The 15848-nt window shown below is 38.5% G+C and overlaps 1 protein-coding gene across 1 annotated transcript in view; it reads left to right on the top strand.

Moving 5' to 3' along the window:
* Positions 1 to 15848, top strand: part of IL1RAPL2 (interleukin 1 receptor accessory protein like 2) — a 719072-nt gene that overhangs the window by 156719 nt on the left and 546505 nt on the right. The window lies entirely within an intron of this gene.

Raw genomic sequence — 15848 nt, 5'->3', positions numbered from 1 at the left:
CATAGGAGAGGGGGAGGTGGGGGGAAAGGAAGTGGAGTTAAAAAACCTAGGGACAAAAGACCAACAAGTGATCCAAATCAGTGGCGAGGAGGGTGTAGGAGGCCTGGTAGGGTGTGACCAAGGGCAATGTAACCAAGAGGAATTACTGAAACCCGAATAAAGCCTGAGCATGATAGTGGGACAAGAGAAAAGCAAAAGAAAATAGAGGAAAGACATAGGAGGTAAAGAGTATTTATAGAAGTCTAAATGAAGGCATGTATATATGCAAAGATATTTATATATGAGGATGTGGAAATAAATCTATGTGAATATATGTATAGGTTCAGTATTAAGGTATGAGAAGGACATTGGGCCTCCACTCAAGTACTCCCTGAATGCAAAAATACTTTGTTCTATTAAACTGACATTTCTTTATGCTCACCTTCCTGATACAATCACTGAAGACAAAGTGGGTCCACAAGCAAATGTGATGAAGAAAGCTGATGGTGCCCAGCTATCAAAGGATATAACATCTGGGGTCTTAAAGGCTTGAAGTTAAACAAGTGGCCATCTAGCTAAGAAGCAACAAAGCCCACATGGAAGAAGCACACCAGCCTGTGCGATTAGTAGGTGTCAAAGGGATCAAGTGTCAGGCATCATCAGAACAAAATATAATATCATTTTGAATAAAGGTGAGTGCAGAGTGGAGAACCAAAGCCCATCTGAAGGCAATTGGACATCCCCTTACAGAAGGGTTGCGGTGAGGAGATGAGCTAGTCAGGGTGCAGTATAGCAATGATGAAACATACAACTTTCCTCTAGTTCCTAAATCCTTCCTCCCTCTCCCCCTCCATGATTACGATCCCAGTTCTACAAATCTGGCTAGACTAGAGGATGTACACTGGTACAGATAAGAACTTCAAACACAGGTAATCCAGGACAGATGACCCATTCAGGAAAAGTGGTGAGAGTGGGGATGCTGGGAGAGTCAAGGAAGGGTGGGGTAGAGAGGGGGAACTGATTACAAGGATCTACATATAGCTTCCTCCCTGGGAGATGGCCCACAGGAAAGTGGGTGAATGGAGATGTCAGACAGTGTAAGATATGAGAAAGTAATAATTAATAAATTATTAAGGGTCCATAAGGGAAGGGGGAGCAGGGAGGGAGGGGGAAAAATGAGGAGCTGATACCAGAGGCTTAAGTGGAGAGCAAATGTTTTGAGAATGATGAGGGCAATGAATGTTCAAATGTGCACTACATAATTGATAAATGTATGGATTGTGATAAGAGTTGTATGATCCCCTACTAAAATTATTTTTAAAATAGTGAGAATGGCAAGACATACCTTGGATCCCTGTGCTATTATGAGACTTCAACTTTATTTTACCATGATATATTTCCAGTTTCTAGTGGGGTCAAGTTAAATTCTAAAGCATAAATTTCATAAATCATGAGGAGAAAAAATAAAAGAAATCAATATTCTGAATGAGGTAGAAGTAAACTATTGGGTAAATAATTTTATTTAATTTAAATAGTGTATCTGGTCCCTCTGTCAAATATTTTTCTGAACCTAAGAAGAAGTCTTAACAGTTCTCAGATTGCACCATACTCCCTGGAAAAAGTCATTAACATTATAAAAATGTTATCACTCTATTATAAATGTCAAGAAGAACCTCACTTTTTAAATATAAAATTATGCTCTACTTTGTGTGATTTCAACTGCTCTGATTTCATTTTAGTTTAGAGTAGCTCAATTCTCATGGCTCTTACTCATTCCATTATACTTTCATGAAGCTATTAAGTAGATTATATTAAACAAAATTCTATTGATTTGAAATAGAGAAGAAGTTTTAATTTTTTGGATTATACCCTGTCAAGGGGTATAATAGGTATGATAATTTAATCTTTTCTTTCTTGATTTTGATATCTGCTTGCTTTCTACAGAATTCAACCAGGAGTTTGAATAGCTAATTATTATTGAATTCTTCAATGGTGTTTATCATAAACTCTAGTTCTGGCAGATCAATGATGCCATTATTGTTACCTGTTAGGTGTCGTTAATTTAATTCCAATTTATAGGCACACTATGCATGCCGGAATGAAAAACTGCCTAGTCCTGCGTCATCCTCATGATTGTTGTTATACTTGAGCCCATTGTTATAGTCACTGTGTCAATCCATCACGTTTTTCTGGTAATCCATGCTACTTTCAATATTCTACATCAACACCATAATTAAAATAGTCAGTTCCTCTTTAATCTTCCATATTCCATGTTCAATTTTCACATGCATATGGGATGACTGCGATTACCAATGTTTGAGTCATAGTCATCATAGTCATCAAAATGATATCCTTGCTTCTAAGCATTTTAAAGAGATTGTGTGCTTCAGATATTCCCAATATAATACAATGTTTGATTTCTATGATATCACAGAGAAGGGTATTTTCTTTTGTTGATTGAATGTAGGCTCTCTCATTAGAAAATATTTGTCTAGGGGTTCTCGTTCAAATCTCAACAATCAAAAGAAATGGTATATTGCTTAAATGAGCAGAATCTGAGACTGGTAATTTGTTCCCATTTGTTTTCAGTGGAGTACATATTATTAATAGATTAGTCAAAAGATAAAATTGAAGGAACCTTAGATACCATACGATCCAACATCCCTCAGAAAGAGGTATGAAGGGGCAAGATCAGGGTTGTAGCGTGGATGAGGTAAGCTTTCCCAAGGAAATTGTCTGAAGACAGCCCTTTTTAGCAGGTGCATTTTTGTGATGGAAAAAAAAATGATCAGTGCTACGCTCCTGGCCTTTTTCACTAATGCAATTGTAATTTTCTTAGAATATCTTCAAAATTAAAACTCATGTGGTCCTTTTATAAAATCTGTCAAGATGACCCCTTTGGGATCCAAAAATGACTATCAACTATCCTTCTAAGGTCATGTGTCTTAAGTTCAACTGGCCCCTAGAACCCCCTGAAAGCCTAAGTTTTGATTGGAGCTTGTTGGGTTTTTTATTTCTTGAATATGCCCCAAGGAGACTAAGACAAGTATATTACTAAAATAACTCATTTATAGCCATGGAGACAGGTTTCAATACATTTCGTCATAAGTCCATGATGATATGCAACCATTACTGCTGTGCTTCCAAATTTCTCCATCACTCTTAACAGAAGCTCAGTGTTCAAGGTTTTTATTTATTTTCATATTTGGGGGTTTTTTTTGCTTACATTTGTTTATGACTGTATCATTTTATTTGGAACATCAAACATAGCGCCAACATATGATCCATTTATTTCAAGACAGTTATCTTTACCATATCTACAACTCCTATACTGATTGGTCTTTATAATTTATTCCTGACAATTTATAACTTGTTAGTGGAATTGCAATCTAATAATCAAGTTCACATTTAACAAATATAAATTTATCTTCTTTGAGTTGACGCAAGAAGTCTGAATTAATTTCTCAGAGTTGACGCAAGAAGTCTGCTGGCCTTAGGTAAAGGCCTTCTCTCTGCTTCCTAGCTTCTTGGCGATCTCCCTTTGCCTTGGGATCTGTCTTATCTCATGTCTCTCTACTCACTAGTTTAATCTCTTTTGTTTCTCAAAAGACATAGACAAAATAAACCCTACAGGAATCATTCTTCATTAACATAACAAAGACAAATAACTCTCCTAAATGGTCTCATAATCACAAGTAGAGAGGTTAGAATTTAAAGATAGGAAATTAAATTCATATCATTTCATCCTTAAATCCATAACAATACCCACACCCAAATTTATATACTGGATATATGCAAAACATTTTAGCCCCCCAGCATCATCCAAAGAGTCTTAAATGGGCCCCAAATCAAAAATCTTATTTCTGAATCATCTAAAACATATACAGATGAGGCTTTAGGCATATTCTATTCTGGGACAAAATTTCTCTTCATCTGTAAACCTGTGAAATCTAGAATACGAGTTGTTTCCTAAGAGCAACATTGGAACAGGTACAAGGTGAACATTTCCATTACAAATAGTAAAACTTTGAGGGATAGAAAGAATAACAGGCACCAAAAAAGTAAAAACAAAAACAGCAAAACAATTTATATTAGCCTTCAAGGTTTGGAAAAATGTTTTTCTTCTCTGAAGTCATTTGAGCAGTGGCTCTGCCCTGCAGTCTGGGTATTTGCCACACATTCAAGATTCTGGGTGGAGGTCCTCACACCATGGTCTTCACCTCTCCCTTCCAAGCCCATGGCAACAGCACATTCGCTCCCTAAACTTTGAATGGCCCCATTCTCTTAGTTTCGTAAGGTGTTTTGATTTTTTTAAGACAAAATTAACCTATATCAAATACCACTTTATTGAAATACATCTCAAACTTTTATTATCTGATTCTAGAAGCTCATATATATACTCTGTGATAAACTTGCAATGCTGTTCATGAGGGATATATGGCAATATTTCAGATTTAATTCCCATGAACATTCAAACTAAAGAAACCCAATCTCTACCCAATCTCTGTGAAGTAAACAGCTAATTTTTGTAAATAGAACAGCAGGTGCTCTTCTAATTTATACAAACTGAAGAAGAAAAGAATGGTTTGTGATAGCCGGGCACCATCAGCTTTCTTCATCACATTTGCTTATGCACCCATTTGTTTTCAGCGATCATATCCTGGAGGTGTGCACCCAATGATATGATTTTTTGTTCTTTGCGGCCTGATAACTGATCCTTTCAGAACCTCGTGACCACACAGGCTGGTGTGTTCTTCCATGTGGGCTTTGTTGCTTCTCAGCTAGATGGCAGGTTTTTTTACCTTCACGCCTTTAAGACCCGAGATGCTACATTTTTTGATAACCGGGCACCATCAGCTTTCACCACATTTGCTTGTTCACCCGCTTTGTCTTCAGTGGTTGTGTCCAGACGGTGAGTATCATAGAATGCCAATTTAATAGAAGAAAGTATTCTTGCATTCAGGGAGTCCTTGAGTGGAGGTCCAATGTCCTTCCGCCACCTTAATACTATACCTATAAATATAGGCACATAGATCTATTTCCCCAACCATATATATATATATATATATATATATATATATATATATATATATATATATATATATATATATATATATATATATATATTTGCATACGTACTTGTCTTTGTCTAGACCTCTATAAATTCCCATTGCCTCCCAGCTCTTTCCTCTATTTCCATTGACTTTCATCATCCTGTCCCACTATCATGCTCCATCTCCACCTGGGTTTCAGCTATACCTCTTAGTTACATTACCCTTCATCATGCCCTACCATGCCTGCTACACCCACCTCACCACCAATTTGGATCACTTATTGTTCCCTTGTCCCTGGGCTTGTTAACACCAGTCCCTTTTCCCCCACCTCTCCCTATCCCATGTTCCCCTTGGCTATCAAAAAGATAGGGTCTGGGGGCTTATAGGCTTGAAGTTAAACAAGCAGCCATCTAGCTCAGAAGCAACAAAGTCTATATGGAAGAAGCACACCAGCCTGTGCGATCACAAGGTGTCAAAGGAATCAGGTATAAGGCATCATCAGAACAAAAAAAAAAATCTTACCAGATTGAATGAAGGGGGAAATGCAGAGTAGCGACCCAAAGTCCATTTGCCGGCCACTGAAGATCCCCTTGCAGAGGGGCCTAGGGGAAGGAGATGAGTCAGTCAGTGTGCGATATAGCAATAATGAAGAATACAGATTTCCTCCAGTTCCTAAATGCTTCCTCCACACCCTCCACCCCCAACTATCATGATCTGAATTCTACCTTGCAAGTCTGGATAGAGCAGAGGATGTATACTGGTGCAGATAGGAGCTGAAGGCACAGGGAATCCAGGGTGGATGATACCTTCAGGACCAGGGGTGTGAGTAGGTATACTGGGAGGGTAGAGGGAGAGGAGTTTGGAAAGAGGGAACCGATTACAAGGATCTACAAGTTACTTCCTCCCTGGGGGACGGACAACAGAAAAGGGGGTGAAGGGAGACATCAGACAGGGCATGATATGACAAAATAATGATTTATAAATTATCAAGGGCTCATAAGGGAGCGAGGGAACAGGGAGGGAGGGGAAAAAAGAGGACCTGACGCAAAGAGCTTAAGTGGAGAGCAAACACTTTGGAAATGATGAGGGCAAAGAATGTACAGATGTGCTTTACACCATTGATGTATGTATGGATTTTGATAAAAGCTATATGATCCCCTAATAAAATGTTTTTTTTAATGAATGGTTTGTGACTTTCAAATATATACTGACTGATTGGAAAAACTGGTTTGGAGAATATATATGTATATAGATTTATATCCCTTCCTCTTTCCAAGGACCCTGGTGCCATAGTGGATTACATATTGGACTGCCTACCACAGGTCTAGTTCAAACCCAGAAGCAGCCTCCTGAGAGAATGATGGATCTTTCTGCTTCGGTAAAGACATACAGCATCAGAAACTCACAGGAGTAGTTCTATTCAGCTTGATAGAGCCACTATGAGTCAAAATTGAGTGTGTGAATGATGTATATAAGTACACATATACAGTTATATATATTATACTTATGTTATACAGTTACATATACATATATATGTATCTATAACTATAGTATACATATTATATATAACTGTATAATTGAAACCATTACACCTATTCCTCACTGTTATATCATATTTCACATGTACAAAAATTTGGCAATTATGTAATAATGTGATATGGCATTATGCCGTGATACAAGTTGGCAGTTGTATAATCATGTAGTCACCCTTCATTTTGTGATCTATTGTGTTCATCCTCCATTTTCAGCTAATGCCCACTTTCACATAACAACCCAGTCTTTGAAATCTAACCATTTAGATAAATGAAGAGTGGGTCTCTTGCTTGTTGGGTTTCTCTTGTTTCGTTTGAAATACGTGGTTCCGGTTAGAATGCCATGACTAACTCATTTTACAAAATATAGCTATTCTAGATGAGTTAGAGTTCAGAGGAAATTACGTCCAATAAAATAATATCATAGTAGCATTAAGCAAATTTGGAATATATACAAACTGTGTAGTTTGTCAACTTCTAACTGAATGGTAACTTTAAGGGTGGCTATAGTCTTGTGGCTTTAGATTACCTATATCATCATCACTTATAAGTAAGTACCTGTTAAACTTCTAGATATTTCAACTGATTTTTCTTTCCAAGATCTATGAAACAGTATCTCTAGGTAAGTCCATATTGTTCTCTTTTAAGAAGCACCCTGCTCCAACCCCAAGAAATACAGAGTTGCAGAAATATTTGAAAACTACTTGACTGAGGCTTCATTTTGGATCCTTTGAACTTGCTGCTCTTCACAAACAAAACCTTTTGCTAACTCCTTTGTATTGTGTTGATTCTTTGGACCTGCATCGTTCATTTCCTGTCTGTCTCCCTGCCTGTGAGTCATGGTGGTGGTTCTGCCTTTGATCCACTCCCTCTCTTGCCATTGTCTACTTTTTTATATTTCACTATGTCATTTGCTTGTCAAATAGTCTCTATCAAACATTCCTTGAACCCTGGGATTGGTAGTAAGACCTCTCTTCTCTAAAGCATTTAGTATGTACCATTCATGGAATTTTAGCCATATTGACTTAGCCTTCTGTTATTTAGGTTAATGTTTTATTTAATTTGTTTATTTTTTATTTTTAATTGGGTGAAGGTTTATGGGTTTACAATCCGCTTTACATGCAGCAATTCAAACACATGTTGTTTCATCTCATTCATTGCAATCCCCTTAATGTACCATCCCTTGTCCCCCATCTCCTGTGTTTCCTATCTCCATTCTTCCTTCTTTCCTAACACTTCTGAATTTGACCTTGGGTAAATGCTGCTCATTTTATATTTAATAGTTGATTATTTTGACATGTGAGTACTTCACTAGTGTTCTTATTCCCTTTATAGACTTGTCCAGTGTTTGACAGAAAATTGAACTACAAGAGTGTGTTCAGTTCCAAATCTGCAGGGTTATAAAGGTTCAAGGTCTTGGGCGTTCCACCAGTTTCTATCTGATGAGTAATCCTGATCTTTGCTCTGATTTTGAGATTTGTTCCACATTTCTCCCTAATCTATCCAAGACCTTCTAATGTGATCCCTTTCGGAGTATTTGTTAGTGGGAGCCAGATTCAGCTCTGTGGAGACTGATGTGTGTGTGTGGTCCATTAGTTATTCCCATGTGTCTTTTGATGTTCATCTCTCTTCCGTTCTACAGATGAGGAGAGCCCAATAGTTGCACCTTAGATGGCCTCTCGTGAGCTTTTAACCCTGGTTACTACTTAGCAAAGTAAGATGTTGAATGTTACTTTTGTGGACTTTTTTCTGCCATTTGATCTTGGTGACCCTGAGACTAGTGTGAGCTCTAGACCCAGAGACTCATTTCCCCAATGTGTTTGGTTATGTCTAAGAAGTTTCATAACTGCCTCTATATATTTCACTACATTCATGCACAGTTATAGGTTAGCATTTTAATCTTATCTTTCTCATTATGAAGTCAATCTTATTTACCATTAATACCCTGCATGTGTATACATCTATATCATTCTTCACATAGAGAAGACATGAAGCAGATTTTTAAAATGAATTTGTTGGATTAGAAAATTAGTAAATACCTAATACAATAAAAACTACCCACCATACAAAAGAGAAATCTGGATGTGCCATGATGAATCCTCGAAACAAATTTAGGAACGGGTGTCTTTAAATTGATTCTAACTCATAACAATCCTATATAGGGTTTCTGAGTCTATAAATCTTTATGGGAACAGATACCTTTATTTTTCTCCTGCACAGTTTGGCATTGTAAAGCCTAAAGGAGCATTCTTATATAACTCCCCAGCCTGACCTTCTCAGCTCCTCTATTTTTGTCTCCTGTATGTGAAGATCTTATATTTGCATGCCCTTGGTGTGGTGACCTCACACTTGGTTGCTGCATTCATGTCTCTGACAAGTATGTGGCCTCTCATTCTCACTCAGATAAGAAGCACTCCAGGTGTTCTGTTGACTGGGTCAGTTTGCTTTCCTCAACAGTAGATATGTGCATGTGAGAAAGTACATTCTGCCGACTGATGAGTAAGCCAACTACCTAACAGCTCACTGACACCACATTATGGTACGGAGCAGTGTCACACAAAGAGCTACCCTCAGTGGTCTCTCTCTCTCTCTCTTTTTAATCGTTTTATTAGGGGCTCATACAACTCTACTCACAATCCATACATACATCAATTGTATAAAGCACATTTGTACATTCATTGCCCTCATCAGTCTCAAAACATTTACTCTCCACTTAAGCCCTTGGCATCAGTTCCTCATTTTTGCCCTCCCACCCCGATCCCCTCTCGCTCATGAACCCTTGATAATTTTTAAATTATTATTTTGACATAGCTTGCCCTGTCCGCCGTCTCCCTTCACCCACTTTTTTGTTGTCCATCCCCCAGGGAGGAGGTCACATATAGATCCTTGTAATCGGTTCCCCCTTTTTAAGCCACCCTCCTTCTACTTTCCCAGTATCTCCAATCACACCACTGGTCCTGAAGTTATCATCCGCCCTGGATTCCCTGTGTTTCTGGTTCCTATCTGTACCAGTGTCCATGCTCTGGTCTAGCCAGACTTTTAAGGTAGAATTGGGATCATGATAGTGTGTGTGTGTGTGTGTGTGTGTGTGTGTGTGTGTGTGTGTGTAGAGGAAGCATTTAGGAACTAGAGGAAAGTTGTATTTTTCATTGTTTCTACATCGCACCCTGTCTGGCTCATCTCCTCTCCGAGACTCCTTTGCAAGGGGATCTCCAGTTGCCTACAAATGGACTTTGGGTATCCACTCCATACTCCTCCCCTCATTCACTCTGGTAAGGTTTTTCGTTCTGATGATGCCTGATACCTGGTCCCTTCAACACCTACTGATCGCACAGGCTGGTGTGCTTCTTCCATGTGGGCTTTGTTGCTTCTGAGTTCGATGGACGCTTGTTTACCTTCAAGCCTTTAAGACCCCAGACACTATACCTTTTGATAGCCGGGCATCATCAGCTTTCTTCACCACATTTTCTTATGCACCTGCTTTGTCTTCAGCGGTTGTGTCAGGAAGGTGAGCATTATAGAATGCCAATTTAATGGAAGAAATTATTGTTGCATTGAGGGAGTACTTGAGTGGAGGCCCAATGTCCTTCTGCCACCTTAATACTAAACCTATAAACGTATGCACGTAGCTCTATTTCCCCATCCTCATATATAAATATATTTGCATATATACATATTTTTATCTAGAACTCTATAAATGCCCTTTGCCTCCTACCTCTTTCCTCTATTTCCCTTGGCTTTCTTCCTGTCGCTTTATCATGCTCAGTCACCACTAGGGTTTCAACAGTTCCTCTTTGTTACATTACCCTTGATCATGCCCTACCAGGCCTCCCACACCCTGTCACTACCAATATGGATCACTTGTTGTATTCAGCTGGGTTTATTGGGTGCTCTTACAGCTCTTATAACAATCTGTACATCAATTGTTTCAAGCATATTTGTACATATGTTTCCATCATCATTTTCTAAACATTTATTTTCTATTTGAACTCTTAGTATCAGCTTCTCTTTTTCCCCTGCTTCCCCCACCCTCCCACCTTTATGAACCTGTGATAGATTATAAATTATTATTATTTTCATATGTTACACCAACCACTGTCTCCCTTCAACCTTGTTTCCATTGGTCATCCTCCTGGGGCTGGGGTGGAATTTATGATCGATCATTGTGATCGGTACCCCCATTCTTCCCCTTCTCCCTCCACCTTTCTTCTACCCTTCTGGTATCACTATTCCCACTTCTATTCCTGAGGGGGTCTATCTGATTTGGAATCTGTGTGTCCTGGAGGGTGAGAAAGCCTCAAGGAACCAGAGGAATATTGTGTGTTTCATCGGTGCTATACTGCGCCCTGGTTGACTCATCCCTTCCTGTGACCCTTCTGTGAGGGGATGTCCTATTTTCTACCAATGGGCTTGGAATTTCTGCTCTGACCCCACTCATTCTCAACAATATCTCTTTGGGGCAAAGAAAATATGAGGAAGTATGCTTGATGCCTTTGTCATACCACTTAATAGTGCTTTGGCTCCTAGTTCATGGCCTAATTATTAGTTTAACCTCTGGACATATGTTTTAAATGAGTGTATGGTGAGGGAATAGACATACATATAAAACCCATTTGTAACAAAAAAAATTTAGATGAAAATCTTGCCAGTTGACCATCTCAAATAACAATACATTTTGAATCAATGTACTGCTTTGAAGCAAGCGTTTTTGAGTTTGGACCTGATGGACTAAATTGTGGTGAAAGGGCTGAAAACAGAAGAATCCCATGAAAGCACAAACTAAAATTTAATGTTACCTTGATCTAGCCAAATCTTTCCATAGCACATTCTGGTATCCCTGTAAAAAAAAAGGAACCCATAGGGGGGAAAGTTCATGTTCTTACTGTTTCTTCGGAGAAATCCTTTGATCTCACACACAAAAGTGTGCCCAGATAGAAATGTGCACTAAAATTTCTGTAATTATTGATTAAGATGAAATGTTTCCCATTTAGAACCTGCATGGCTGTTAGGAACAAAATTCCATCAGGCCTTCCTGAACCATGAAACTGAATGAAGTCGACTGAGTCATAGTACTACAGAATACTCACACATTGCCTAGTTTAGAAAGGCAAGTGATCAGAAAGCCATTCAGCTTCAGAGAAAATTATTGTCATTAAGCAGGAGGTGTGTTGAGCCTTTTAAAATGGTTAAGATCAATTTATAAAATGGTAGCATCACTCATTTATTCACTGCAGAGTTATACCACAGATACCCAGTTGTTGGTGGTAGCTAAGATGCTCTTTCCTTCTATGATATTAATTATGTAAATGCACCCCTCATTCAATTTATTCAACAATGATCTGCGTTCCTTGTGTTTAGCATTAGATGAACCTTTCAAGGTTGTCCCCAGGACTGTGTCCTTAGTTCTTTTCTCTTCTTGCTCTATATACTCCCACTGTGTGATATTCGGTGTTTCTTCCATTTGCTTTAGCGAATGTGCTATTAAAACCAAGTGTCAGAGCCTTTTCTGACATCCACACTGATCTTTTCTAAAATACTGTTATTGGGGGCTCTTACATCTCATCACAATCCATACATTCCTCCAATGCATCAAGCACATTTGCACATATGCTGCCATCATCATTTTCAGTTGGACATCCCCTCACAGAGGGGCTACAGGGAAGAGAGGAGCCAGTCAGGGTGCACTATAGCACCCATGAAACACCTCTAGCTCTTTGGTGCTTCTTTCACCCCACTATCAGGGCCTCAATTCTACCTTACAAATCAGATTAGACCAGAACATGCAGACAGCTACAGATAAGAGCCCGCAATACAGGGAATCCAGGATAGATAAACCCCTCATGGCCAGCAAGGAGTTTAGTGATCTTTTCTTTATTTCCTGCTTTTTAATGACATTTGCTTTTTTTTTCTTCATTAATTGGGATTAATACATATATCAAATAATTCCATAGTTCAATAACATGCAGCATAATTGTAAATCTGCTACCACAATCAGTCTCCACACATTCTTTTTGTATATGGACTCCTTGATGTCATTATCCCTTCACCCCACCATCACCTTCTGTGTCCCCCTCCCCGCAAAACTATTATTAACTTGGTGACTCTATAGATTCATCAGTACTGGTTTTCATGCCCACCAAAATGAAAACACCTATACTATAACTTCAAGAGGGTGACCCACAATGACAGAACACTTTTGAGATACCCGCTAATATATACAATCAAAAGCCAAACCAAACAATGCAAACCTCAATTATGTGAGATTTGGGTAACCGGATCAGGTCCAGTATAAGACAGAGACTTTAGCAAAATGTGCTGAAGAAGTTAGATGGTGTCCTGCTATCAGATTAAATAGTGTCTGGGGTCTTAAAGGCTTGTTTCCAAGCAACCTGCAATCTAAATGAGACATCAACTAAACCCACATGGAAGAAGCACATAAACAGCCATGATCCAAGGATTAAAAATTATAAAATCCAATTCCAAAGGAGGGAATAGTATCAGCGTTTAAATAGTGAAATTCTGGTGTGGGAAAGTCTATGGATGAAAGTGCAATCTACACAGGGAATAAGGCTCTGGTTATTTCCCTCTAACCGTAATGAAGGATGGGAATGACCAGTGATCAGACAGAGAATATTGGAGAGAAGACTATAGCAGAATAAAATGATACAGCTGACTCAAATGGCTAAAACCTTGTGATATGATCTCCATTATTATACACCTTGTGCTTAAACTTGCTTTTAATATGTTCTGAGGTATTTTTTACACTAATGGGGTCTATCTCTGTTATACTTTGTCATTGTTGGTGGCTTTCGTGACTCTCTGTTAAGTATCCTATGTTTTTAGGTAGATGAAAGCCACCCTGGGTGAATCTATAGAGACAATAATTACAATAAGGGCTCCCGAAGGGTGGGGCAATGGAGATGAGGGAGGGGCAAGGAGGAGCTGATATCAAGGAATTCAAGAAGAAATCAAATATTTTGAACCTGATTGTGGTAGGGAGTGTAAAATGCTGCTTGATATGATTAAACTATGAAATGCCATGACACCTGGATTTGCTCCAAATAAAATGGTTTGAAAGAAAAAAATTATGTATTTATTTGAAAAAGTCTATCATGCAATCTCTAGCTTCACTTTTTTCCCCAAGTCCTTATTTTCCAACTACTGACCCTTCCTGTTTGTTACCAACTTTTGAATTCCTATCGCCTATCATTATCAATGCATCTCGATTCCATGTTGATCAATTTTAGACTGAAGTCGTTGGTAGAATTCTTCAACCACTAGCTTTTGTAGTTGGTACGTAAGTTGTAATAATATTTAGAGTTATTGGATTTCCTTGAAAGCAAATAGATACAATCCTATCATAGGTAGTATTGTACTTCAGATATTTTGGATTTTTCCTTTATGACAATGAATGCAATGCTGTTCCTCTTGATTGTGTTATTCTCAGCATAGTAAATCATGTGATTTTCTGATTCGAAATGGCAATACCAGTCCATCTCAGTTCACTAGTGCCTAAGATACAGCTTTTTATGCATTCAATTTCTTTTTGACTACTTCCAATTTTCCTAGACTCATACTTTGCATGTTCTAAGTTCTGATCATTAGCTGAGTTTTGCAGCTCTTTCTTACCTCGGCTCGTGCCTCGTCCACAAGTGAATATCCCCCAAACTCCATTGGCGTCACGAAAGCAGCTCCTCCTCAGTCACATTTTGAGTGCCCTCAGCACTGAGAGGTCCATCCTCTAGCACTCTCTCTGAAAATGTTCTGGTTTCCATTCATTAGGCCTTCAATATCTGAAAATGTGTAGAAGCTCTGCACAAGGTTGGCAGAGACTTTCTTCAAAGTGAGCAGGTGCTCTCTTCATTGTTGTCTGGAAACTTGATTGAAACCTGTCCTTCATAATTGACCCTGCTGGCCTTTGAAATACCAAGGACAGAGCTCCCAGCATCACAGCCACACACAAGCCACCAGGTATGGCAAACTGAGGAGCAAGTGGTGGATTCTGCCCCATAGGGTCACCATAAATTGCAATATAAATTGACTGATGGCAGTGGGTTTAGTTTAGGTTTGGTCACACTCAGCTCCTTCTGGTCTACAGTATCACTTTCTCAATGAGGCACACCCTGACTGCATGTTGAACATGCTATTTGCCTCTATTCCACTCCCACTGCACACCACTCTTGAAAAATCTTCTCTCCATGTAGAATTTGATTATCATTCTAACACTTCTAATATGCTGATTTTCATTATTTATTATTTATTAACCAACTTCCCTCACTATAACATAAGCACCACAAAGGCAGGAATTTGTTCTCTTACAAATTCCAAATCCAACTAAACTCATGGCCATCGAGTTATTTCTGACTTATAGTGACTGTATAAGACAGAGTAGAACGGCTTCTGTTTACTTCCAAGACAGCAGTTCTTTAGGAGAAGCCCTTGTGGTGCAGTGTTTACCTATTGGGCTGTGATCTGTAAGGTCAGCAGTTCAAAAGCACCAGCAGCTCAGTGGGAGACAGATGAGGCTTTCTACTCTGGTAAACAGTTACAGTCCTGGAAACTCAGTGTCCCATTGGGTTGCTATGATTCAGCATCAACTTGGTGACATTGATTTTTTTTAACTCTATATGGGAGTAGAATGCCTCATATTTCTACTGTGGGGTAGCTGGTGGTTTTGAACTGCTGACTTTGAGGATAGAAGTCTAATATGTATGTAACCCACTACTCCACCAGGGCTCAAATTCTCAGTGCCTAGAAAAATTTCTGCCATACATTATGTGTTCAAGAAATTGCTGTCTAAGTAAATCACTTTTACTTACCTATGGTTATATGATTAAACTATTACATCTAAAGGTGACTTTATCAATATGAGCGAAGTAAGAAATTTCTAGGTGAGTGACAGGCAGACATGTCATAACCAGGCACCCCCATACATACATTTTTGCTCTCTGAAAACTATGGATTCTTGTGTAGTGTTTATTAACATTATAACTTCATTTTAAAAGAAATTGTCAACAGTTATTCATTTCATTTATAAGCCTAGATTATATATAATATATCATATATAAAATATATACATACATCTATAATATAATATAACAGTTTAACAGTCTTTATTTAATGCTTCACATTCTTGAAAAAACTCAATCACAATTTTGGAAATCTTGAAAAACAAAATTCTGTCAGTTTTTCTCTTGTGACCTCTTGACTTTCATAAAAGATTTATAATATTATCCCTAATGTGTAAAATCTTGTAGACTAGAATAATTCCCTAGGTATGACA

Source organism: Tenrec ecaudatus, chromosome X, assembly GCF_050624435.1.
Source record: "Tenrec ecaudatus isolate mTenEca1 chromosome X, mTenEca1.hap1, whole genome shotgun sequence".
Taxonomy (NCBI): domain Eukaryota; kingdom Metazoa; phylum Chordata; class Mammalia; order Afrosoricida; family Tenrecidae; genus Tenrec; species Tenrec ecaudatus.
Note: the sequence above shows the minus strand (reverse complement) of the source record. Positions and strands in the feature narration are given on the sequence as shown.